Source organism: Leptopilina boulardi, unplaced genomic scaffold (assembly GCF_019393585.1).
Source record: "Leptopilina boulardi isolate dan_hultmark-lab unplaced genomic scaffold, ZJU_Lbou_2.1 LbouV2_325, whole genome shotgun sequence".
Classification (NCBI taxonomy): domain Eukaryota; kingdom Metazoa; phylum Arthropoda; class Insecta; order Hymenoptera; family Figitidae; genus Leptopilina; species Leptopilina boulardi.
This window is the reverse complement of record NW_026137891.1, coordinates 5,110,754-5,130,940: the sequence shown is the minus strand read 5'-3', so window position 1 is coordinate 5,130,940 and position 20,187 is coordinate 5,110,754. Positions and strand designations below refer to the sequence as shown.

The following is a 20,187-nucleotide window of genomic DNA, read 5'->3' as shown; positions in this document are numbered from 1 at the left end:
AAATACGACATTTTGAATTGAAGTTCACGGTCAAAGGTTCACGTTTGAAGAAGGTTCAGGGTTGAAACAGGTCAAGGTGTGAGAGTGAACGTACACCGTTGAGAGAGTCGTCGATCGTAATGCGCGGATTTGAGAATTATGCGTTCCGCGAGCAAACCGCGGGGAACATCATTGAAGTAGTCAAGCACGACTGCTTTCTCCTAAAAACCTATTCCTTCAAGCAAACGTGATGTTTCAGAAAATATTTCAAGGACGTTACCTTAACAACTTCTCTCCCCTCATCATATTTGATTTTTCATACATATCTTTTAATTTTAATCATTTTTGAAAAATTAAATTTTTTAAATTCAAAATGTAAAAAATTAACTTAGTTTTTTTATATTTGTCTTTTTCAAAGCAGTAGCAAAATGAATTCAGGTGATTAGAAATTTTCCTATCAGAAACTTTCATCAGGAACTTGTGTAAGAATGCTTCTAATAAATTATTTAAAACTTGAGAAAAAAGAATTGTCACGGTGGGCTTGGATTAAGTTCAACCCAAAAGTCTTTGCACATCACCGTTTTCTTTTGGAATTACTTCGGGGATGTCTTCTGATTATTTTAAGACAAAAATGAAAATAATCGGTGGAGGGAAACTGAAATTATCTTGATTTTTCATTTTTTTTTATAGGTTATTCTATGTAATTTCTTTAAAAAAAGGTTTCCTTCAATTTTTTTTCTACAAAAGTTGTATTTCGGATTCAGTAAAGAATCTCTATGATAGTTAATGAATTTAAAAAATTTGAACTATTAAATTTGTTAATAAATAATGGAAGAACATGGTTTTTCATTCGTTTTTTGAAATTAACTCGTCTTGTAATTAATTTACACCAAAATTTTTCAAAGATAATTTGAAGTACATAAGATTATCTGTAAAACTGAAAAAAGAAGACTGTTCTACCTATTACCGTTCCTTAGATATGACACGTTGAAGTTGCTATTCAATGAAAAATTTAAACTTGGGAGCTCATTATTCGATGAATAATAATAATAATAATAATAATTTATACTACTGAAGATAAATTAATTTTATCTATCGCAAATTATTCGAAAAAGAGTCCTCTTAATTATGTTTTATTATAATTGTTATATTAGGATATTAAATAAAAGAATTCATCGAATAATGAGCTCCCAAGTTTAAATTTTTCATTGAATAGCAACTTCAACGTGTCATATCTAAGGAACGGTAATAGGTAGAACAGTCTTCTTTTTTCAGTTTTACAGATAATCTTATGTACTTCAAATTATCTTTGAAAAATTTTGGTGTAAATTAATTACAAGACGAGTTAATTTCAAAAAACGAATGAAAAACCATGTTCTTCCATTATTTATTAACAAATTTAATAGTTCAAATTTTTTAAATTCATTAACTATCATAGAGATTCTTTACTGAATCCGAAATACAACTTTTGTAGAAAAAAAATTGAAGGAAACCTTTTTTTAAAGAAATTACATAGAATAACCTATAAAAAAAAATGAAAAATCAAGATAATTTCAGTTTCCCTCCACCGATTATTTTCATTTTTGTCTTAAAATAATCAGAAGACATCCCCGAAGTAATTCCAAAAGAAAACGGTGATGTGCAAAGACTTTTGGGTTGAACTTAATCCAAGCCCACCGTGTTGTGTTTAATTTAGATAAAATAAAATTGATATTGTTAAGTGTGAAAAATTCATTGTGAATGAAAAATAATGAAAAAAAAATTAATCAAATGACTTGATTGTAATTATCGAATTATATAACAAAAATAATAATAAAAAAGGATGATTAAAAAAAAAGAATAATAAACAATTATAATGTTATAATATTTATAATATAATTCAATGACCTTGTTGGCATGAATTCAAGAAATTTTTGAAACCAGTAAAAAGATTAGCGTCAGAGAAAGATATTTATAAGTTTCCTGCAAGAAATATTTAAACAGGTCACCATGATGATTTATATCAGTTTCTCATTTTGGAGGCAAAACTGGTGACTAGGAGTCATAAAAAAAAGAATTATGCAAAAGTACATGTGCTCATCGTGCCAGAGGCATAGTAAAATAGCATCATCTGAAGAAACGTGTAAAGAATGTACCGAGCATCTCGAGAATCCGTAACGGTATAAATGCCATAGCCTCATTTGCGTAAAATCACGGGCGTCGCCAATTAACAACTTGGCTTTCAACAGCTTTCTGTAGTCCTTTATTTATTTATTTTTTTTCTTTTATTTTTTGCGCGCAATTTCGTTTCATTAATCCAACTGACCTACTAACGTATATATACGTGTCAAATATTAAATTGCAAAAATGGAAAACAAGTATATTATAAATGTATCCATTAAATAATATTATCAAATATTGTTTTTGTCATTAAAAAAAAACGCACAAAAATTTTTAATAATCTTTTTACAAATAGTAAAATATCTAAGATCAATTACAGGGATTCGCTTACAAAATGAGTTCCGCAAGAATATTAGGTGTAATTACATGCCACGAGGAATAGGATTTACGAAAGTTCCTATTTGAATCCTGAATATAATTACGACTTATTAAAAATCTTCAGATTCCATAGAAGGTTGTTAAGAAAAATTTGGCTCAAGGAAAAGAGCGAAGTATTTTTTTTTTTTTTTTTATCGAAACAAACAATAATTTAAAAAATTGAATTTCTTCATAGCAAAAAATGGAATCTTTTTTTTGTTAATAAAGAAGCAATCAATAACTGTCGTTGTGTAAACTTGTAATGTTCCATAATGTTCGCACCCGTCAGTTTATTATTGATCGATATTTTCACATGGAGAAAGATTTATAAATGCAAATGTAAAAAAGGAGAAATTTTCAACGTAAGGAAGAACTATCCTAGACTGTATATATCTTGAATCTCTCAAAGTTACGCCCTTTGTGCTAGGAACTATAATATGCCCAAGAATATGTATTCAGTAATAGCAGGCCTTAGAGCTTGTTGGTCCAGTTTGGAAAATTCAACCGACAGGCAATTTCTCCGCACAACCTCTAATCAACTATAGTATGGAAATTATCCAATCAAGAATCATTTTTTTTTTTTCATTATTATTATTATATTATTATTTAATAGATAATTTTTGCCAAGGGTGAATCATTTACATCCCAATGTTTATCTTTACATCTGCATTTAAATTATGATACAACATAATTAAGCACTTACGATACCTCCCAGTTATGTAATTATTGTAAGTAAATATTTAGTCATATAGGGACAAAAAGAAGAAAAAAATTCTCACAGGAATTCAACCAATTTATCCCCAAGAGGAGGAAAATACGGAAATATATTATACAATTTATTTTTTCTATTTGGAATTCTTTTATAAGTTTTAATATAAATTGATTTTGGTCCTTTAAATTATTGCTGTGAATTGCGTGTAAGAATTGACTGGAAAATTCTGAGGTAGTTACACCCACATTTATAAGATAGATGCAACACCACAGCATTCACAATGGCGTTATTATACGAACCAAAACGAGTTAAGAAGAATAATTGATAAGATTCGAGAATCTCTATCCAGAAGCAATATATTTCACGACCTTTTTGAACCTTATCGCAATCACCGTCTAAATCGATCTTATAACTCCCATAGAGATTACAATTTTTCACAGCGATTTTTTTCTACCGGAAAAAAATATACAAAACAAACGTAAAATTGCTATTATATTCCTTATTCAAGATTTTGTATTCATTACAAATAAGTATTAATTTAAATTAATAATATTATTGACAATAATAATGGTATTAATATTATTAATAATAATAATAATAATAATAATAATAATTTATTAATATAATATTAATGTTACTATTTTGTTAAATTAATATTTTATATTATAAATAAAAGTTAAATGAAGTATTAATTTTACTTCTTCAGATATTTTAATTTATAAACTCATTCCATTTGTTATTAATTTCTCTCCTTTTCTTTATTTCACTCCATAAATCAATACTTGAAAGAATTTTGATAAACACTTTCATCTGAATTGCTGAGAGAACCGATGAAATATTTCAAATCAAATTAAATCGACTCTTCCATATTGAAGAAAGTTTTAATTGCAAAAAAAAAGTGCGAAAACTTGAAAGGATGAAAGCGTTCCCACCTGACTTCCTGGTATACAGATTCATCCTAAATAATTTCTACGTATAAAATACTTGTCTATACGAATTTAAAATATTACATTCTCGAGAATCAATTATATACTCACTGAAAAAAAATGTTATTTGGTTCAAATAATCAACAATTATCAAAATAAATATTTACTTGAACTAAATAATTTTTATTTGAATTAAATAAATTGTATTTTTAGATCAATAATTTCCGCATATTTGAAACAAATACCATTTAATTAATTCAAATAATTATTTGATACAGATAACTATTTATTTGATAGTAATCGATTATTTGAATCAAATAAATTTTTTTATTGTCAACGAAATTCAAGAGATCCGGTGAATTTGAAGCTGTATAATTTTTTTTATTCTTTTTTTTTTATTTGCAGAGGAAACCACGCCCACGAAACTTAAAGTTATCAATTTATTTATTCTTTATATATATAGAGAGAGAAAGGGAAGTTGAAAGAGTTAGGGACCGAGACGAGCGAGTCTACGACAAAAGTGACCATCCGACTCAAAACACGAAAGGTGAAAGGAAACATATATATGTGTATATATATTGTACTAGGTGATCCAGAAGAGCAAATGAAAAAAAAAATAAGATTAACGAGGTACTTGTATGTAATATATGGGTTTCTAGAGTCGTTGACCCAAATTGAAAATCAAGCAGGAAAAGTGAAACCGCATGTCCTTCCATCAGAAGATTAGTGTAACATCAATGTTCGCTTAAAGGAATTAATTATTTTCTCATTTATTTATGTCTACTCATTGATGTTCACTTCATAAAACTTGTTGTTAGATCAAATCGCAATTACTAATGATGCGAAAGCGAAAGGAAAGTTCATCAAAACGCTTTATTAAATAAAAAAAAAAGGGAAAAAAAATCCATCGGAATTCACGCAATGTTTTGATTTTTCTATTAAAAGGTATTTCTAATCGTTAACATGATCACCAATAATTCTGCAATAAAGAAGACGTGACTATTAGGTCGCATGATTCTGTAAACATTCTCCTGAAACTAAATTACAGTTCTAGTATAACAAAAAATTTATTTCATTCAAATAATCTACTTGACTATTATCAAATAAATATTTACTTGAACCAGGTAATTTTTATCGGAATCAAATAAACTGCACTGGAAAAAAATAGTATTAAATCAAGAAAACCCATTTGCGTCTGTATTTGATTCAATATTTTCTTGATCCAAGAAAAGTTCAAGTAAATTTTCTTGAATTAAGAAAATATTGAATCAAATACAGATGCAAATGGGTTTTCTTTGACACTTTTTTCAGTGTTTATTTGAAACAATAATTTTTGTATTTAAACCAACTTCTGTATTTAAAACGTATACAATTTAATTAACACAAATAATAATTTAATGTGAAAAAAATATTTATAGTGGAATCTCGATTATCCGAACTAATCTAGGCAAGGCCGGGTTCGGATAATCGAAAATTCGGATAATAGAGATTTTAATTTTTTTTTATAATTAAAGTAAAAAAATGTACAGTTGAACTATATATTTAACTTAATACATATGTTTTTAAATATACATAAGTATATACGTATATATGTAAATATATATTAATTAATAATACCTATATTAAAAACTCAGAAAATTCGGAAATTTTTAAGATTTTTTTGGCATAAATTTGGTTATTTTGCTTTGAAAGATAGCATCTATTCGTTTTTTAGATGCCAAATCACGCATTCTTCTCATAAATGAATGAATGATAAAATAAATAGAGAAAATAAAATTTAAAATTCAGGAGACCAAAAAATAGTTCGGATAAAATGTTTTTGGGTTCGGATAATCGAGGTTCCACTGTATTTGATAATTAAGTATAATCGATTATTTGAATCAAATAAATTTATTTTTCACTGTACCGAAAGAACTGTTTTAGTACCGAAAATAATTATTCGAACATCAGAAATAAAACAATAAAATGTAGAAATTGAATCAAAATCTCTTAGAATTATCATATTCTGACCTAATTAATAGATTATTTTCTAATGAATTAATTTTAAATTCCTTTTTTTTCGCGGGTTATAAAGATGAGAATATTCATTTAACGAAGATTCCTCCTTATCTTTTTGTGAAGCTGTCTCCATGGTAAATGAAACAACTTGTATACAGAAATTACTAGCATCAGGGAAGTGAAAGAAAGAATAAAGCGATAAGAATCGCGCAGGAGGGTTGAAACGGCTTAATGAGATACCTACGATCTTGAAATACGTTCGCACCTCCAGGGCATGCTTCGGTGATGTTATCACACTGCACATAGCTCATAATGCGGTTGGTTGCACGAACCGTTCAATGAATTCTTTTCCCCAGTCAACCTATCCAGGTATATATATATATATATATATAAATATATAAATAAAATAATCACACTCCTATTTTGTTTACCGTTCATTCTCAAAATTATACATTCACTAATTCTGAATCAAAATCAAAAGAAAAATTAAATAATTCTTCATTAAATAATTGTTCCAAAAAAACAATTTATAAAGTAATAAATGAAATATTTATTAAATAAATAAACTATCAAAATAAAATCGATATATAGTCGGATTTCTAGTCTCTTTTTAGAAATACATTTTTCTCATATAAGGAAGCGATTTATCAATAATGTTGTGACTGCTTGTGTTAATATATAAATGTAACACTTTTTGACATAATGTTACCGTTATGTCACAATTCAAAATCATGAGAGAATCACACCGTATGGTGACAATGACCGATGGTCTTCTCGGTCCAGTTCTTAGACTGGTCACGATTCTAATTAATGTTAATTAATTAAGGCCACGCTCTTGCCTATTTACGATGGCGAGGGTGGCAGAGCAGGAAGCGAAATGACCGACTAGAATATATCATTGAAGAGCAATCGCAAGCCGTGCCTCACTTATTGGTCCACGAGAATAGATTTCACTCCAAGATAATGTTTCTCTGAAGCAAAGTCTCAGCACGTGCAGGGCATTTTTTCCGCACACCGCGTAACAAAAAAAAACAAACAAGTCGAGTCAAATCGGTTACGAAAAATTCCACAATTTACATGAACTACAAATAAAAAAAATAAAAATTAATTTTAATGTACTAAAATTAAATTAAATTAATTTTTTCATTAAATTTAATTTAATTTAATTAAATCAAATTAATTTTAATGTATTAAAATTAAATTTTCAAAAATGGTGAAAAGAAATATTTTGGGAGAAAAAAATAATAAATTTATAAAAATAATAGCAGTTTAAAATAATGCTAGTTTAATATATACAAGCTCTCTGCTCTGAATAGAGAAATTCTTTTATGAAAACTTGTTAAATTATACCGCCTTCATAAAAATAAAATATAAATATAGATGAATAAAAGGCTTATCGCATATATATGATGCAAACAGATATAAATTTGTAATAATTGACTATAAATAAATTCAATATTATATACAAAAGTGGTTTCATAAATGAGAGGAATAAACTATATTTCCGCACTGATAAACGTTTACATCCTCCTAGTCAACTTTTGCCGCGCAGCTTTCAAAGTTGTGTGTATCGAGTTACGTTGATTTACCTGTGGCATAGAATATATAGAAATACATTGATAAAACTTGTTCTAGGGGAGAGCGGGGCAAAGACGCTAATGTAACGTTTATTTGTAAATATTTTCGTTATTACACCATCAATTTACGTGATTTTTTTTTCTAATTAATTTCAAACTAATTAACAACAAATTTTAATAATAATTCTTTAATTTATTATAAGCATGATTATTTAATTTAATTATTTTCAAGAAGATGCAAAAAAACGGCTTTGCCCCTTATGGCGGGGCAGCGACGTTTTTGCTTATATTTTTAAAAGGAAGAAAATTGTAGCCGTTAAAACTGTACGAACTTGCAGTAAATGGCCGAATATCTTTGAAACATAAGTATTTAGTACATTTTTAAAAGAATTTTAGTTATTTAAAAAAAAATAATCATTACTTGTATTTTTAACCTAACATTTTGAATTCGATTCTCCACTGTTTCATTAAAATATCTACTTTACCATCTATTCAAATTGAAAAACAATTTAAATAACCGCGCGAAAATATAATGAAATAAAAAATAGAGTTACATTAGCGGCTTTGCCTCGCTTTTCCCTACGTCCTTACGGACATGTAAAAAAGAGTCAGTATTAAACTAACCCCTTTACCCCTCATCTAGTGAGAAGACTATTGGAAAGACAAATCTCCCCCTACTCATTCCAATCTTGGATATTTTTTAACGCTCGAAAATCACTCCAATTTGGCAATTGTTCTTTATTTATTATTCCCAATTTCACAAGTCCCAAATTTAAAATGTTTCTACCCGCGTTTACATCACGATTCCATGAGATTTTACATGATGCACAATAAGCTGTTCTGTTTCTGAAAATGTCCATGTTTTCGTTGCAAGTGCTGCAAAGTTTTGTGGTTCGATGTTCATCGATAAAAACAATTCGTAAATTTGGATATTTAGATTGCTTTTCGATTAATCTCCTCACAACTTTTCTTAACGGCATCCGCACGTGGCCACGCATCCATGGTGATATTTCAGGTGATCCAATCACCAACAGTTGTTTCCTCTTTACATCGCCAACCATGTAATTTGCTAAGAGATCTGTTTCACGTTGTACTGACATGTACTTGTCCCATTTCAAAGCCGCTATTTTTCGTTTTTCAAAATAAGGTTGATTTCGTTTTAGCGCTGTCAATAAATATTCTGTTGATATTAAAATTTGTTGAGGATCTTTATGATTTACTTTGTCACGATATTTCTCACTTACTTGTAAATCGTGATAATATTTTTTATAATTTTTTGTCTCATTATAAAGAATGCTTTGTCTCTTATTCTCCTGAGTTTGCCACCTGTAAGATTTTGTAGAAATTTTTATATGTTTATCTATACATTTAATATCGAAATTATCATTCATTTTTCTTTCTACTCCAGCAAATCCAAATTTCAAACCTGGGTCAAGACCCTTGAACACTTCATATTTTGTTAAATCTCGCGATTCTTGTTGCTGTAAAGGAGAAAAATTTGTTATATTTTTTGGTTTAACAAGATTATAAATTACAGACACAGCCACACCATCCGTCATGATTGTTTTGGAAAATTTCAATTTATCTTTGTTGACTTTTATTTTAGATATGTCAAACATGTTGTTCCATCTTTCATCATTTTCATTAATTTTCTCCGGACGTCGTTGATTTTTAATGTCTTGATGTCGTTTGTTCTCCAATTGTATTTCCTTTTTGATTGGAGTCAATTTTTTTGTAATTTCTTTTAATTGATTTTTTATGTTTGACAATTCTTCTGCATTTTTTGGACTATTTGCTTTTTCCAAATATTGAAAATTTCTTTCCAAACCAGTTTTTTCAGCATGCAGCAACTTTGACTTTTCTTTTAATGGCGAAATGATGTCTTTGTGCATGAGTTCTTGTGCTGCAATTTCATTGACGGTAAACTTTTCCGATGCTTTTTTAGTACATATATAATCTGGTGCTACTTTTTTCAATTCAGTTTCCAACAGTTTTAACGCCGTATTCGTGTACGTAATGTACTTTAGACCAGGACTCATGATTGGTACAAGAATAAAACTTTTGATTCCTTCACGTGCAAAATAATCTTGTAAACGATGAAAAAATATAAGAAATTTGTGACATTCCTTTCTTCTTTTAAGATCTCGAAAATCCAAATTTTCCAAGTTCAAGGCCTTCAGAGTTTCATTATCACATTCATTGTATTTGAGAAGATTGTCAAGTTTCGTTTTAATGATTTTCATATGATTCAATTCTTCCTCCTCTTCATTGTCCTGCACTTTTTTTGTGGCCTCTTTAGAATTAATAATTTTACTTTTTTTTGTCGATGGCTTCGATGATTTGTTCTTACGTGATGGTTTTTCCCAGTTTTTATTGTTTTTTTTTAATGTTAAACGTTCTCGATATTTTTTACCTCTATTTTTGCCCTTTGGAGGTAAATCATAAACAATTTTTCTTTGTATTATATCGCGATTTTGTTTTAATTTTTTAACGTTTCTAAAAATTAATTTTTCCACATGCGGCTCATAGGGATGCAACCTTTCTAATTCAGCACGTCTTGCTCTTCTTTCTTCTCGATACAGTTGTTTTATTTTTTTCTTTTTTTTTGCCCACTTCTCCCTTTTTTTCTTGTTACGTAATCTACGAATTAATTTTTTTTCACGGTAAACTCTTGTTCGCTCCTGTTGACGTTCTGTAGTTTCCTTTTTATCCAATTTCATTGTAGATTTGTTTTTTTTAAATAATTCATGTTTGAAGAACGTAGCAAGTCGACTTCTGGCATGATAATGAAGATTTGTCAAGTAATTGACATTTAATTGAATTGCCATTTCCTGTATTTGAGAAGAGAGATTTGTGCAATTAAATAATTCAAATTTGCCACCCATGAACTCACTAAACTGAGGAATAAATTCATTTTTCAATTTATTATGCATTTCTTTTTTGGCATCAGTTCTTGGTTCTGTAGAATTTTCTTTAAACAACGGAAATATTGAATTATAATCGGGACCTTGTTCGGACCAGATTTTACGTAAATAATCATTTGTGGGATGACGAAGTGCAAAGTTTATAAAAATTGTAACCAATATAGTCATTCTCGATAGCACTTTGACTTGATTAATGACCAAATCCCGAAGTTCTGGACAGCAACAAAAAGAATCAGAAAATCCAGTCTTTATCGTAAATTTTGTTTGAAGTTTTAAATCTTCATCATCATCATCATCATCATCGTCGTTGTCGTCTACTGCTGTTGTTGATGATTTATCGACTTTTTGAGGTGTTTCTTTTTTGTTTTTCGATGATTGTTTTTTGGGAGTCTTTTTACGGGTATTCTGTATTTTATCAGTAGTTTTCTGCATTGACTTCTTTGTGACCATTGATATAAATGAGACTGCATCTTGTACATCAGCTTGTTTACTTGTTGACGGTTGTGGTTCGTTGGCATAATTTTTTTGTGTCCATAACGATTTTGGTATTTGAAATTTTTCTGTTGGCGTGTTTTTTTCATTTTCAGCTTCGTTTGTTGTTTTTTCGCTTCTTTTATCACTGCCCAAATTTAATTTGAATCGCTTCCTTGGAATTGGACAGCGTTGAAATTCATTTTTTTCACCCAAATCGCCAGATTCACTTGATTCAATATTTAAAAGATTTAAATTTTTTTGCCACGACAAAGTTCTATCGTCATTGTTGATGTTTGATATAAAAGGCTGAGAATTGTCATTAATTGACATTAGAGTATTTTCGTCGTTAAGAAAAGGTTGCTCTGGTTGTCGATGATCAGCGGAGATGTCTTCTTGAAGAGATTGATCTGAACGGTAAACAAAATTAAAACTTGGTAATGCACCTGGCTCTTGATTTAAATGTGCGTCTTGTTGAAGAGGAAACAACTGTTGATGATTTGTGGGTATTACTTCTTGAGATTGATCTTGACGGTAAACAAAATTAACACTTGTAGATGCACTTTGTTCTTGGTTTAAATGTGCGTCTTCTTGAAGAGGAAACAACTGTTGATGATTTGTGGGTATTACTTCTTGAGATTGATCTTGACGGTAAACAAAATTAAAACTTGGCAATGCATTTGGCTCTTGATTTAAATGTGCGTCTTGTTGAAGAGGAAACAACTGTTGATGATTCGTGGGTATTACTTCTTGAGATTGATCTTGACGGTAAACAAAATTAACACTTGTAGATGCACTTTGTTCTTGATTTAAATGTTCTTCATCTCGCGGAGGAAACAACTGTCGACGTACTCGATTCACATTACAATTCTGACTATTGTCAGATTGTTGACAACGACGCGGAAATAAGGGAGTAAATCTACTGTACACTGTACGAATACGATTATTATTAACACTGTTTGAATCATGATTACTGCCCGAATTATTATCACTACGCCTTGGCAACAATGGAACAAATTGTCGCGAAACATTGCATCTATTAATCGCATTTATTTGTTCAACGCGACGTTGTGCATTTTCAATATCTGCACGTGATGGAGGAGATTTGTTTGTTTCTTTTTTCTTATCACTCATTACAATAATAAATGTTAAACAATTAACTAAAATCTATCTTAAAACTATATACATGTACAATAACACGGTTTATCAAAAAAAGTTTCTATAATGACATTCGATAATGTTTTTTGCACGACACACGCAGAATCTTGTCCAATGCAGCAAAGCAAAGTTTCCTTACAACATTCAGCAAAAGCATTGTTGACAACAAATTCAATTAAAACTCCAATAATGATCCAAGTTGATAGACTCGTAACACAACAAGGCCTGAGTAAAAAAAAAAATATATAATATTTAATAAATTAATAATTTTAATATTTCTTAATATTTAAATATAAAAAAATTAAAATGGCAATAAGTAATAAGTGAGGGGCAGATAGCAAAAGTGGAGTAAAATTTGAGTGCAAACAAAAGTGTGATAAAAAAATTGCGAGCAAAAATGGGTTTTTATAGTAATTTCAGGTTTAAAATATTTATTTAAATAATAATTTTAAAAGAAAATGTTCCCTTCATTAGACTTGACGGAATTTTTGTAGTGTCAAATTAAAAACTATTGTTACCCCCTAACGTTACAAAATTGACAAAATAAGTGAATTTAAATTTTATGTAAAATTTAATTTAACTTTAGAGGTTAGTGTTGCAAAAATACATTTTTAAACAAAACATATATTGTTAGAAAAAACATTTTTTATTTATAACTTGATATGAAATTTCAATTGAGAATTATAATTGATAATAATATATTCACATATATTATATACATATTCAATTTGTGAACTTTTTTATTTATAACACCTATTTTAATAAATATTAATTGATAAAATCTATTTTATAATTAATTTTTGTCATTTTTTCAATTGGTCAATTTTCTTCTATTTTTTTTGCACTTCAGTTGTTCAAGAAATTATATTTTTAGGGTTCCGTACTCGGTTCGGAACCCTATTAATATCGGTTTTTTGAAATCGTTTACCCCCCCCCCCCCCCTAGCGGCCACACGAATTTATCTGGAGGGCTGAAATTTGGTACACATATGTATTTTCGCGTGTAGATTACAGGAAAAATATAGCAAACCTGATAGGAATTGATTATCATAGCGTTGTCAAGGAAAAACCATGAATTTTTACGAAAAATGGCTAAAAATGACTATGTACCCCCCCTCCCCCTAGCGGCCACATCTTTTGACATAAAGAGCTCAAATTTGGCACACTTACGTATTTTTACGTGAAAATTACAGGAAAAATATAGCGAACTTGATTCGGATTAATTTACATAGCGTTGTCAAGGAAAAATAAAAAATTTAAAAAAAAATGATTTATTCTCCCTAGCGCACACAATATTCAACCCAGACTGTTTATATTTGCTGTAAAACTCAATTTTTGCGTGAAAAATACGGGGAATAAATGTAAGCGCGATTGGAGTTGATGATCAATTTTTATCAAATTTTTGAAGAAAAATGATAAATTTCAGAAAAAAATGTATTTTTCCGCAAAAAACGAAAAAAGGTTTTCTAAAGTGATTCAAATTTATATATTTTGACGTATTTTTACGTGTAGATTACAAAAAAAATATAGCGAGGATGATTGGAGTTGATTTTTCTGGGGCTGTCAGAAAAACCTGATAATTTTAGAAAAAATAATGAATATTTTCCCAATAACGAAAAAAATTTTATCTAAAGGGCTTCAAATTTACTATTTTTACGTATTTTTATGTGTAGATTATAGAAATAATTTATTAAACATGACAAGAAGTGGAAAGAGTGGACTTTTTGCTCAAGTTTATTTCTTCTGTCGTTATAACTCTAAAATAAAATAGGGGGTTCTTTATGTTCATTTTATAAAAATTTGCGTTCCTCGCGGAGAAAGCAATAAATTTCTTTAACTCATTTAAGTGATTTAAATGATTGAAATTCAATTAAAACGCAAAATGTAAATAAAATAATAATATTGCGAGTTGAAATAAAATTATGTTTCTTATATTTTTTTAGTAAAATATTTTTTATAAAATAAAATCGGACAAGTGCGAGTTACACTCGCACTGAAATCGAGGGTTCCTTACTCGAAGCAAACTTATTTGGTATAAAAACAAATATTTGAAAAATATGTGTTGTATGTTAAATAATATAAGTGATACAAAAAAGGACAATTTTGAAAAAAAATTTAAGAAAATTGTTCCTCTTTTAGTATAAAAACAAAAAAATTTTTAAATATGTGTTCTATGTCAAATAATATAAGTGATACGAAGAGGAACAATTTTCTTAAATTTTACAAAATTGTTCCTGTTTGTATCACTTATATTATTTGAAATACAACACATATTTCAAATTTTTTTTGTTTTTATACCAAAGGAGGAAAAATTTTCTTAAATTTTTTTTTCAAAATTGTCCTTTTTTGTATCACTTATATTATTTAACATATAACACATATTTTTCAAATATTTGTTTTTATACCAAATAAGTTTGCTTCGAGTACGGAACCCTCGATTTCAGTGCGAGTGTAACTCGCACTAGTCCGATTTTTTTAATTAATGCAAAAAACAATATTTCTTCACCTTTCAAAATCTGATCGATTTTTTTTAAATAGTCAAATTTTCGAAAAACTAAAACATTTTTTTAAAAAAAGACAAATTTGACAAATTTTTCATTTTTTTTTCTTTTTTTCAAGTTTTTTTTTAGAACTCACCCTTTAGAGGGTGAGAAAATTCAGTTTCTTTTTATAGGGTTAATAGAATTGTCTTAAAAATTTAAATTTAATGACTACTTCATCAAATAAAAATTAGATTCTATAGAAATTTTTTGAATAAAAGTTTTGTTAAATGAGAATTTTTGTATATAGATATTCTTTTAATTGGAAATTCTGTTTATTAAAACACTTTTAAGTGACTATTTAAATAAATAGAACTTCGACAAAGAATAATTCTAATACATAAAAAATTTTTTTAATAAACATTTTTCGAGATATAAATTTTTTCATATGGAAATTGTATTACTTGAAAATTCGATATATTAGAAAATCTGCTCTATCACAGTCCAGTTAAATAGAAATTCTACAAAATCAGAAATTTGTTAAATAGTAATTTTTTTATATTAAAATTTGGCTCATTATAAAATCTTTTTTTTTTTAATTCTACTAAATGTAAATTCGATAATTTTTAATTTGACACCAAAAAAGATCCGCCAAATCTAATGAACGGAATATTCATGCGTCCCAAAGAATAGTCATCAATATCTCTTCTAAATAGATAAATTAATCAAAATATCTTAACCCGTTTTTGCTCGCAACCCATTTTTACTCCCATTCAAATTATAACCCACTTTTACTATCAGCCTCTCGAGTAAATATGTGAACAATATCGATTGTGTTATCCCATCTGCGGTTAGACCCGAGATATCTCGGGGTAAATAATTTTAGTGAAATCCATGCAAAGTTTCAATATTTTATTAAAAATTCTTACCTCACAGTAAAGCCGAAAATAACAAGTGAAATGCAGGATATCCAAGAATACCGGTAAGTGACGATGCAATTGATTCTTTCAAAATGCAAAAACGGAAACTGACAATGCTACTGATTATTTCAAATCAGAACGATGATTGACGATGAAACAGAGGATTTCCAATCAACACTATAACTGCAAGGTGAAAATAAAACTATAGAAATTGTTTTTTCTAGTTAAACAAACACTATTTTATAAAAATAAATAGATAAAATACTTTTAATAGGTTTACAAATTTTTTTTAAATATAATAATATTTATTGATAGACACATTTTTAATTTTTTTTTTTTGAAAATAATTTGTTAAAAATTTGAAAAAAGAAAATAAAATTGTGGTAATAATATTTTTTAGTTAAACATACTCAATTTTATAAGAATAAATGCAAAAAATAATTTTTAAAAATAATTCTGTTTACCCATGGACGATTTTTTTTTTTTATTTTTTTCCACAAAATTGACTTGAAATTTGGAAAAAGAAAATAAAATTATGGAAATAATTTTTTCCAGTTAAAGAAATTCTATTTTATAAGAATAAATTAATAATAATATAATAATATTCAATAAATTAATAAATTTAATGTTTTTGAATATTTAAATATTAAAAAAATTAAAATGGCAATATGTAATAATCGAAAATAAGAATAATATCGATTGTGTAATCCCTTTACATTTATACCCGACATATCGCGGGGTATATAATTTTAGGAAAATCCAATCAAAATCTCAATATTTTTTATTAAAAATTCTTACCTCACACGAAAGCAGAAAATGACAAGTGAAATGCAGAATATCCAAGAATACCGGTAAGTGACGATGCAATTGATTCTTTCAAAATGCAAAAACGGAAACTGACAATGCTACTGATTATTTCAAATCAGAACGATGATTGACGATGAAACAGAGGATTTCCAATCAACACTATAACTGCAAGGTGAAAATAAAACTATAGAAATTGTTTTTTCTAGTTAAACAAACACTATTTTATAAAAATAAATAGATAAAATACTTTTAATAGGTTTACAAATTTTTTTTAAATATAATAATATTTATTGATAGACACATTTTTAATTTTTTTTTTTTTGAAAATAATTTGTTAAAAATTTTAAAAAAGAAAATAAAATTGTGGTAATAATATTTTTTAGTTAAACATACTCAATTTTATAAGAATAAATGCAAAAAATAATTTTTTAAAATAATTCTGTTTACCCATGGACGATTTTTTTTTTTAATTTTTTTACACAAAATTGATTTGAAATTTGGAAAAAGAAAATAAAATTATGGAAATAATTTTTTTCCAGTTAAACAAATTCTATTTTATAAGAATAAATTAATAATAATATAATAATATTCAATAAATTAATAAATTTAATCTTTTTGAATATTTAAATATTAAAAAAATTAAAATGGCAATATGTTATAATTGAAAATAAGAATAATATCGATTGTGTAATCCCTTTACATTTATACCCGCAATATCGCGGGGAATATAATATTAGGAAAATCCAATCAAAATCTCAATATTTTTTATTAAAAATTCTTACCTCACACGAAAGCAGAAAATGACAAGTGAAATGCAGGATATCCAAGAATACCGGTAAGTGACGATGCAATTGATTCTTTCAAAACGCAAAAACGGTATCTTCAAATCAGAACGATGATTGACGATGAAACTGAGGATTTCCAAATAAAACGTTAACTGCAAGAAGAAAATAATACTATAGAAATTATTTTTTTCTAGTTAAACAAACTCTATTTTATAAAAATAAATAGATAAAATACTTTTAATTAGTTTACAAATATTTTTTAAATATAATAATATTTATTGATAGACACATTTTTGAGTTTTGTTTTGTTTTTTGAATATGTGACGCGATCTGAAGAAAGGGACATTAGAAACTAAAATTATAGGTTATGTTGTGAAATTTTTAAGTGAAAATACACAATTTAATATATTTAAATATTAATATTATTATTAATTAATTAAGATTATTATAATATATTGTTGAAATTATATATTATATAATTAAGTATTAATGAATAGATTTAAAATAATTTTTTGAAATAAATAAATATATATATATACATTATGTGTGTGACGTCACAAGTTGGCAATATATTTTTGATCGCGAGCAAAGTAAAATAATAGAGAAAATAGCACCGATGCTTCTAGAGTGAGAAAAAATTGCACTTCCATTTACGATGAATATATTTACTATTAACGATTATTCCATCATCCAATATATTATAAATTCGATTAATTTTGTAAATAAAATACAGAAATACCGAAATACATAATATCTATTTTTACAAAAATTTATCGATTAATAACGCAAAAATTCTGTGAACCACATTCTACGATTGTGGGGAAAAAATGACGCCAAGCCAAGCGTGCACAAAATGGGGCGGACATAGAATCTCACACCGCAAAAATTTACTATTTTAATTCAATTTAGAACCCGATTCTTACTTATTTGAAGAGTATTTCTGAATTTCGGACGAATAAAATAACTAACAAGAACACCGAATAGATCAATGAAAAAAATTTTAAACACTCAAATGATATTAACAAAGAATTCACTTTTTTACTTACACTTCTCTCTGCGACGAGTAGAACAATGAGGAACATGAGGAAGAAATGGTTTTAGTGGGAGTTTACTGGTAGCGCCACAAGTCGACACTTCCTGTCGTATGAAACTATACCAAAATGGCGAATTTGAATTCAAAACGATCAACTTTTAATAAGTAAATTTTAGATCTGTATTAATCTATTTTTTTCTATTTCAACACATTCATTTTTTTTTTTAATGTCAACCACCTTTTTTATAAGTGAATAAAAAACAATCAGTGAATTAAAAAAACAATAAAAAAGGAGGAGAAATCCAATGTAACGATTAAAGGCCTAAACAGAATAGTTTCGCGAAAGCGATATATTCGTATCCTTTTCTATCTCATGCATCTCGTTCGCGAAGCTATTGTGCGTTGGCCCTTATGCTTTCAGCGTCAGAAATGCATGCACATGCGCAGTGTGAAAAATGGGAAATTTGAAATTTAAAAAATAAAATTGAAGTCTGTAAATAAAATGAAATTAAAATATTTGTTTTCATTTAATGGATATTTGTATATTTTATAATAATTTCTTTTTATTTTGTAATTGTATTTTTAATTATTAATAATATTTAAAAGTACATTTTTTTATTGTTTAATTGTATTTTAAATTAATAATAATATACACGTACATTACAGTTAATTTAAAATTTTTTAAGTGATACCACTTGACAAGAAAAAGTGCTTAAATTAATTTAAAATTGTTTATAAACAAATTTTTAAGAATAAAAATATTTACTCATACACACATTTTTGATTTATTTTATTGACTAAAATTGGTGTAAAATTTGGAAACTGAAAATAAGATTATGAAAATAATTTTTTCTAGTTGAACAAACCCCATTTTATAAGGATAAATGTATAAAAGAATTTGAAATTGTTTACAAACATTTTTTAAGAATAACAATATTTACCAATAGACAAATTTTTGAGTTATTTTATTGAATAAAATATATAACATTTTTGTTGACATTTGATGCGCTTGAAGTTAGAAATCCTTCATGTCTAAAGGTAATGCAGATTTTCATTTTCAACTGTTTTTACAAAACATTTTTTAAACGGCTTTGCCCCCAATGACAAACATTTTTTATTTTTAAAATTTCACTTATATAAATAAAAAAAATGAATTTAAATTTAATGCAGATCGTGTAGATAAATGATTCATTTATTCAATCGAAATGTTTTTAAGACCCAAGTGCTTAAAACTATTTTTTAAATTTGAATCTTCGATCAACGAAATTTTCTTCTCTTCCTTGCAAAAACTATTTTTATATTATATTTCTTATTGTACTTAATATTTTCGAGTTTTTTTCTTTTCTAATTAATTGCTTTAATCATATTAATAATAAACTGTAAACAAAAATTGTATTAGATGAGAAAGAAGGAAGATATTTTGAAAAACGCCTTTGCCCCACATAGCGGCTTTGCCCCGCTCTCCCCTACATGATGGGAAACCGTTAAATAAAAAGAATGAACTAATATACCAACAAAAATTATCTATATCAAGTGAAGAAAATTATAATTTCAAAATTGCAGAGTTGGCAAATTAAAATAGAACACAAGTTTAAGCAAATATTTGCAAATTATTATATAGAGTCAAACCTTGTCAAGTGGAACCTTGATAAATTACAAAGAAGTATACACTTTGATTACTAAAATTATTTCAGAGACTCTGAATTTTTTAACCAAATTATCTAATTGGAGGGATACAATTAAGTAGTAATATTAGTTGTTTTTTACGATCTCACTTAAACAGGTTTTAGTGTACTTGCAAAGTATAAATTAATAATTACATTAAATAGAAACAAATTTTAACTACAAATATAAAAGTTTAGAAAATTTTACTGCATTAAAGCAATTATATTTATATTTTT

At 27.3% G+C, this 20,187-nt stretch overlaps 2 protein-coding genes across 3 annotated transcripts in view; both read left to right on the top strand.

Annotated features, from left to right (window-relative positions):
* The window catches only part of LOC127284564 (major facilitator superfamily domain-containing protein 12-like), a 376,445-nt gene that overhangs the window by 311,007 nt on the left and 45,251 nt on the right, over positions 1–20,187 (top strand). The gene's annotated exons all lie outside the window — the stretch shown is intronic.
* LOC127284567 (heparan sulfate 2-O-sulfotransferase pipe) overlaps positions 1–20,187 on the top strand; it is a 62,574-nt gene that overhangs the window by 11,149 nt on the left and 31,238 nt on the right. The gene's annotated exons all lie outside the window — the stretch shown is intronic.